The following is an 8,085-nucleotide window of genomic DNA, read 5'->3' as shown; positions in this document are numbered from 1 at the left end:
TATAGGTGCTTCAAAATTGGGTAATTAGAAAACAAATGATATTCAGCATAACACTGAACATGTCTTGAAAATGAGACAAATCTGAATGAAATTTTTCAAAAATATTGGGTTGTAAAAGAAAGAAATATTATACTAACAACAGAGCACACATAAATTTTTCGTAGATTGAGTAAGAGTGGTAGAAGATTAATTTGTATAAAGTCAAGTCCCTTAAAACTGCATTTTGAGAGACATTTAAATTTGTTTTTTCTCAGAATAGGAAAATTTATTACTGTGCTTCCACTGTCAAAATTTAGGATCTTGGTCTTTCCTTCTTGCCTTTGTACAGGGCCAAAAGGGACACGTTGGCTACTTTAACAACCTTAAAGCGGACTCCAGGAATATCACCTACAGCATGACCCTTTCGACCAAATCCAGCAACCAGAACTTTATCATTTTCCTCAATGAAGTTCAAGCAACCATCATTGGGGACAAAAGCTGTGATCTTCTTGCCATTCTTGCTGAGCTGCACCCTGACACACTTCCTGATAGCAGAATTTGGCTGCTTGGCTTCAACTCCTACTTTTTCCAGCACGATTCCCTTGGCATGAGAGGCACCTCCCAAAAGGATTGGCCTTCAGGGCTGTGCCCAAGTGGGCTTTCTTGTATTGTTTGTCATGTCACTTCTGGTCCCGTCGGTGGCTGCGGAGCTTCCTGGCAGTACGGAGACCACGACATTTGCTTTTTCTCTCGGGCCCGTGGCGTCGGTAAGATGGGCAAGAGACATTTAAATTTATTTGGGAATGCTGGAGGAATCTAGAGGGCAGTGTATATGAAGTCAGTTTTAAAAACTAGATACAGATAAAGATCTTGAAAGAACTGCTTATTAATAAAAGCAAAACATTCAGAGATCTTGTTTACTACCTGTTTACTAACTCTCATAGTCTCAGGACCATAAAAAATGAATTTTCCATGAACAGAATTCAAAGATTTACAACCATTAATATTGACAGTATTTTCTAGAATGTTATTTTTGCAAATTTAGCTGATTCTATTTTTTCTATTATTGAAAACAGATATAATTTTCTCACATAATATATCCTAATTACAATATCCCCTCCTTCTCCTCCTATCATTTTCTCTTGATTTTCTCACTCAAACAAACCCACTTCCTTTCTGTCTCTTGCTAAAAAACAAGCTACTTCTAAGGGACAATAATAAAATGTAACAAAATATAACATAATGCTATAAAATAAAATTATAATATTGGAGTTGGGCAAGACAAACAAATGTGGAAATGAGCACAATAAAGGCAAAGAATCAGAGACCTACTTACTTGCACACTGAGGAATCCCACAAAAATGATTAAAGTGTAAACCATAATAAATAAACAAAGGGCTGGGGGAAGACATATGCAGACCCTGGGCATGCTCTTTCTGTCTCTGTAAATTCATATGAGATTTGTTCATGTTGATTTAAGGAGCCTTGTTCTCCTGGTATCCTCCATCCCCTCTGGCTCTTACACTCTTTCTGCCTCCTCTTTGGATTCCCTAAGCCCTTAGGGGAGGGACTAATTTAGCTAGTGTTATCACTAGTTAACATTACTCTATGTGAAATATCCTGACCTATTTTCTAAATATGGTGCAAATGCTCCTCTTGTCACCCACATTAAGTTTCGGTTGACTCAGAACTCATATTACTTCTAACAGTAGTTTAGAAATAAGATTGAATAGCTGTCAAATACGTTATTCTTATAGTTCAAATAGAACCTCTCAGGAAGGAGTTGGAGGATGTAATCTGCTGTTGAATAAGAAGATTCTAATTCATGTCTAGAAGGCATAATTGACAGCTGTTTTTGTTTATTTTACAAAATTCACTCACAATCTCAGTTTTTTTTTTATCTTAGGTTTTAAGTGCAATTATTTTTGGTCTGAGTAATACTCAAGTATAAATATATATAGTTATTATAATATAGAATTATATAGTATATTTTATAGGTAATAATATGGTATATACAGTATTAAATAATATTGTATATGCCTAAATATACTATAAGATATGATTCATTTGTGCATATATCATATGTTTAAGACATATTATACATAATATAATATATTTAAAATTAATATTAATTGTATTACTTTCTTTACTTTTACAATGATTTTCTTTAATGTTGAAATACTTGATATTTCCTAGACTTAGTAATTAGCATTCTTTTTCAGGATATGTTTTCAAGGTTAAAAAAACAATGAAATATGCCTAGCACACATTTGATAATTTAATCAAAGATATTAATATAAATTAAATAAATAAATTAAATTAAATGTTTAGGATACAATTCTAATGGTATTATATTTTAATTTTTATATATTATAAAAATTTAGGTCTCTTGAAAATTATTCCTCTTTCCAAGTTAAGTAAGAGATTGTTGATAGAAAATTACCTAATATCTAATGTTTATTAACTTATTAATCTTATGATTAATTTCTTATTTTCTTATTTGCCACCAGATAATTCATATCATCCCTATGAGGAAGTTGAATTATTACAAGTATATTAACCTCTGCCATTGACATCAAGGAACAATAACGTTGCTCAAACCCTGTGATGTCAGTCATGTGATGCATGAGCAGTGGCAGTTCTTAATCATTTTCATCATGCCCAGAAAGTACAGACTTTTAACATCCTTTGGAAAACAATAGCTATAAATCAGTCAGCCTTTTTTAACACTTAATGGTTTAATATTGCCTATGATGATAAGCAAGAATAATGTTATACATAGAATGAAGGTGTAGTGAATTCAATAAATTTAATTCCCCAATGAATTGAATTTAGTTCTTTAGTTTCTGGTTTATTCAGCCATTTTTATTTCTCATGGCTTTAATACCTTGATGATTCATGTTCCTTTTGTTTGTGTGAATGAAGAGGATTGGGACTTACTCCACTGACAAAATGGCATACACTGTAAATATAATTCAAAGCTAAGTTCTTGCAACTTTTCAAAAACTGGTTTCTGTTTTATTTACAAAAACAACCCTACAAATATGTGAACCTTCTGGAGGCCATTTTTATATTGCCATATGCTTTAAAGCTTTTCAAATTTACATTTTATACATAGATTTCTATGAATCAAGAGAATTAAGATTACAAATTATAATAAAACTAATCAATTCAAATGTGATTTGTTTTTTTTTCAAATTAGCATTTCTTGAGGATACACGGAATATTTTGTGAACTACTTCTGAGTTATTTTTCACTGTTCATTTCTTTCTGCTTTAACTTCAAATATATACACTTTTAAAATGCTTTTGCTGCTGAAAGATAGTCTATGACTTGAGAAGAACAATTATCAAAACCAATACAGCCATCAGAGTGAGGGAAAGAAACCTCTAACTTGATGATCATTGAAGCCATTAGAATTTTCAAGGTGGGTTTTTCTCTCACTTTGACCCTTGTTATTAATCTAAAAGTAACTCAAAAACGTTATGAAAAGGAACATAGATTGCCTGTAGCTTGAGGGGAAAAAGTGAATAAGCACAGTTATGTCTAAAACACAAGCCATGTATTCAATAGTTTAAGGTATTTATTAATTAATTAATTTATTTATTTATAATTTCCTTGTCATATTTTAAAAATATCTGCTTAGTTACTTGAAACAGCTTTACTAAAAAAGAAAGAATGTATATATTAAGATAAAATGAAGGCACCTGGTAGTGTTGGCTCACGTCTTTAATCCCAGCACTCAGGAGGCAAAGGCCGGCAGCAGATCTCTGTGAATTCAAGGCCAACCTTGTCTATAAGAGCTAGTACCAGGACAGGCAGCAAAGCTACAAAGAAACCTTGTTTATAAAAAAAAAACAAAAAACAAGAAAAAGTTAATATGAAGGAACAATTTAGCAAGTTGTGCAATCCTAAGGACTAGGTATGTATCTACAGAATATATCTCAGCTTCCGTAAATTTTGGAGTGCTGGATCCAACACATGGATGGGTAAAAATAAAATAACACCAAACATTCTATGAGGATATTAAAAAGTAAACATGGCTAAAGATCTTTATAGCAATTGGAAATGATTACAGACATATGACAGTGTGATCCAGCTAACTCAGAGCATCTTTGCTACTGAAATATACTCTTTTCTCAGAAGAGCACTAAGCCAATTTATTACAATTGTAAAAAGAAAACTATATAAGTTATATTATAAGAATGACATTAAAAAATTCTGCCATAACTTGTTTTATTTTTAAGTTTTCATTTTAGAAGAACCTTGCCCTTAATTTTATTGTAAAAAATTAATTATTGGGGCACAGGACACATAACACATTTTTAATAAGAGACAATGGATATTATTTTTCTACTTACATTACTTCTCAGCTTCTTTAGTTTGGCAAAAGCCTTGAGTCCTGAGTCATCTCACTGACTAATGATGCTTTGGGTTATTTCACCAATATTTTAAACAATGCTGAATTCAGCACAAATGTCAAAAGATAGCAGATCCAGTGTATATAAGGATGGCAAAGGGACAAGACAAACTTCACTTGAGTAACTCCCCATTGCTGAATTCAGATCCTGACAGTGTGGAACAATGAAGTACGATATGAAATATTTTCAACTGATGGACATATGATTTAGTTTCCAAATTATTTAATACTTTAAGGTATATTTGTCAAAGTTCACTCTGCTGATTCATCTCTAATTGATTATGATTCAATATGTTTCATACTACTAGACATCAGCAAAATTCGTCAATAAAATAATTATTTTCATTAAGTTTACTCAGTCAATTTCACTTCTTTACTTCCCTTCGTTTTGATTCCTAAGAAGATATGTTTATTTAACAACTTGGTATTTGCCAAGCCCAAAGTACATAGAAAAGCTGAAAACACTTCCCTGATTTATTTTATTGTCAAGTAGTTGTAGTAATATGGCGGCGGCAGGGCTGCGTCCCCAACACCCCAGCTGCCTGCCCGGCTAGCTTATGCCCCGAAATAATTACACAGACACTGTATTCATTTAATCACTGCTTGGCTCATTTCTACCTGGCCTCTTCTAGGCTAACTCTCTCACCTGGACTAGCCCGTTTCTTATCATCTGTATAGCACCGGTCTTACCGGGAAGACTCTAGCCTAAGTCCATCCTGGGTCGGAGCTTCATAGCGTGCATCTTCCCTGGAGCGGGTAGCATGGCGTCTCTCTCTGAGGTGTCTGCTCCCGAGAGGAGAGCTGTCGAGTCTGACCTCACTTCCTCTTCCTCCCAGCGTTTTGTTCTGTTTACTCCTCCCACCTATCTCCTAACCAATGAGAGCCAAGCAGTTTCTTTTAATTTAACCAATGACCTTCCTCCATCAATTATATATAGAACATATATTCTAACCACAATACATTCTGTTCATATTTACTGTGATACACATAGTTATTTTTCTACATAAATTATTTTGATTCATTGCAATTTCTTAATACTTAATCTTGCCCTGTCAACTATATGCATTTTAAGCAACAGTAAAATAAATCACATATTTTAAAATATGACATTTACAAATGTAATTGTAAGGTTTAAAGCATTCTACATTGTAAAATTAAATCTAGTATTCATATTTTCACAGATGATCATTAAAGGAAAATAGGTAGCAGCAGCAATTCAAAGAGAAACTTAAAATAAGAACAGAAATAAGTCCCAAAACCAGGGTATGGAAATGTCACACAATACAAGTTTCTGGAGTTCAATAGAGAAAGTAAGGCCATTGTCTGACGATGTTGGAGGACAAAGTTTATTGTAGTTATATGGAAGAGCATAATCAGAGGAACAGATATATGGGAGAGTCTGGAGTAAACATGACCGGTGTGAGCTGGCTCTTGTGGGGAGAAAGGAAGGGGAAGAGAGATGGGAGAGAGGGCATATAGGTACAGCAGTCAGGAGCCCAAATGTGCAAATGGGAAGAGTAAGCAAAATTTCTGGCTTATATAGGGAAGTGCTTCTGGGGGATTGACACTGCAGCCTTCAGGTTGGAGAGATCAGGAGTGGGGGTGGGATATGAAAGCCAAGCCCTGTAATTGGTAGGCAATGAGGGATGCTGGGAGAACCTGGCAAACAGGTCCAGTTTTGATATGCTAAACAGGCATGTCAGACATTTGTCCCAAGTCTGAAACTTAACATCATACCTTTATTGATTATGCTTCAATTTCCTTTCAATGAATTATATCTTAGTTCCTGCATGGTTACTTTAAAATTTTTCTCCCTATTTTATGTCTTCTTTATATTGTCTGGATGTCTGAATACTTCTAAACAAACAGACACAGCTGTACTGATCACACACACACACACACACACACACACACACACACACACACATATATATGAGTGTAAGTGTTTGTATATATGATCATATTTAGAGTACATATAGCATATGCTATAAATTTTATGCATATCACACAAATGTTATAATTTTATATAAACCTATCATACTTCCATGGTATATACTTTACAAGGTAACTTTTTCTTTCTGAATAATATGTCCCCTGAACAACACCTCAACTTACTTGTGTCTCTGACTGACTCTACTCTGCAGTCAGGAAACTTAAGATAGTTCACTGTGGTCAGAGTAGGGTTTATCCCATTAATGTTCTCATTTTCAAGTTTATGATCTTTCATTAGCATGCTCTAGTATTGCAATTCTCTCATATACTTCCTTGGTTTTATAATTCATTAAATGGAAAATAAATCTAGACTCAATATTTTATTTTTTGAAGTGAGATGAAAAGAAACATGGCTTTCATGACAGAATAATTTTGCTTCTGAATCAGAATTGTAAAAGGACTAATATGATATTTAGAAGTGGAGCATAATCACCAGTAGTTTATGATTAACTATAATCCTAAGAAAATAAAATCCAAGAAACTTATCATCACCTGACTCAACATTAAAATAGCCATGGAATCCTGTGAAGTTACTGAAGTTCCTCTCAACATACATCAGGAGTAGAGGACAAGTTTCCAAACAAGCATCAACAATCCAATCATGACAGAGTTTTACTTGAGACATTTACCAAAATTTTACCAAATAATCTATATCTTTCTATCTATCTATCTATCTATCTATCTATCTATCTATCTATCTATCTATCTATCTATCTACGTTTATGTGTGTGTGCGTGTGTGTGTGGAATGAAAACTTACTCTAGTTTGTTCTTTGGAAATACTTCTCTTGACTGTGGCTTAACACAAGTAAGGTTCTGTCTGACGAAAAAAAAAATCCCATCAAGAAATCAATTCAGTCATTAGGTGATTTTCTCTTTTACTCTGTCTTTCTCCCTTTTTGTCTCTCTCTGTCTCTTTTTCCCTTTGGCTTTCTCTATCTCCTCCTTTCTCTCCTTCAATCACCCTCTATGTCCACATATGTCTTAAACACACACACACAAGCATTGAAAGGTTTTATTTATGACAAATATCATGGCCAACTCTAAACTTGGCTCACATCTTTGACCTTGGTGGAGAAAATAAATGTCTTCATTTTCAACATTAAGCTGAAACATTCTCCATGCTAGCCTTTACTTGGACAGACCTGGGCTGCATGCCCATTTGTATTCTAGAATGAGCAATAGGTCTAGAATCAATTTACCATTTGTAGGAATTCTGGCTTAATATTACATTTAGTGGCTCATGGTTTTTGGCTTAGAGGAGCACAACTACAAAATCATCAATCACCACTTTCCAATAGGATAGTGAAGATTATTTACCACTTAGTATTTGAAAAATCAAAACCTCCTTTAATTCTGATAAAAGCAAAGAGTTTTTCCTTTGGAAAGTCATAATGTTATGTTCATACTTTATATAACTGAGTCATGTTAATTTTTTGTTTATATATTTAATTACTATAATTGGATTTGAGAATGCACATGATAGAAGTCATATACACATGCTTTTCTGTTTCTTGAGGTCCTGTTTATTAATTGTTGATCTTAGTGATGAGATAATGCATCTGTGTTCAGAACGTCTTTCAAGTATAAGTGTGCTCAAGCCTAGTCCTTACTTTCTCTTCAAGTAGATTGAGCATAATTGGCCTTCTGTTGAAATCATAGATCCATTTGGAATTTTTTAGGGTGATAAATATG

The 8,085-nt window shown here is 33.6% G+C and overlaps 1 pseudogene; it reads right to left on the bottom strand.

The window, feature by feature from the left end:
* Positions 1-239: 239 nt before the first annotated feature.
* On the bottom strand, positions 240-6,632 carry LOC142835627 (small ribosomal subunit protein uS12-like; annotated as a pseudogene).
* Positions 6,633-8,085: the final 1,453 nt, after the last annotated feature.

This window comes from Microtus pennsylvanicus, chromosome 15 (genome assembly GCF_037038515.1).
Source record: "Microtus pennsylvanicus isolate mMicPen1 chromosome 15, mMicPen1.hap1, whole genome shotgun sequence".
Lineage (NCBI taxonomy): Eukaryota > Metazoa > Chordata > Mammalia > Rodentia > Cricetidae > Microtus > Microtus pennsylvanicus.
The sequence above is the reverse complement of the archived record's forward strand: the minus strand, read 5'-3'. Positions and strand labels throughout refer to the sequence as shown.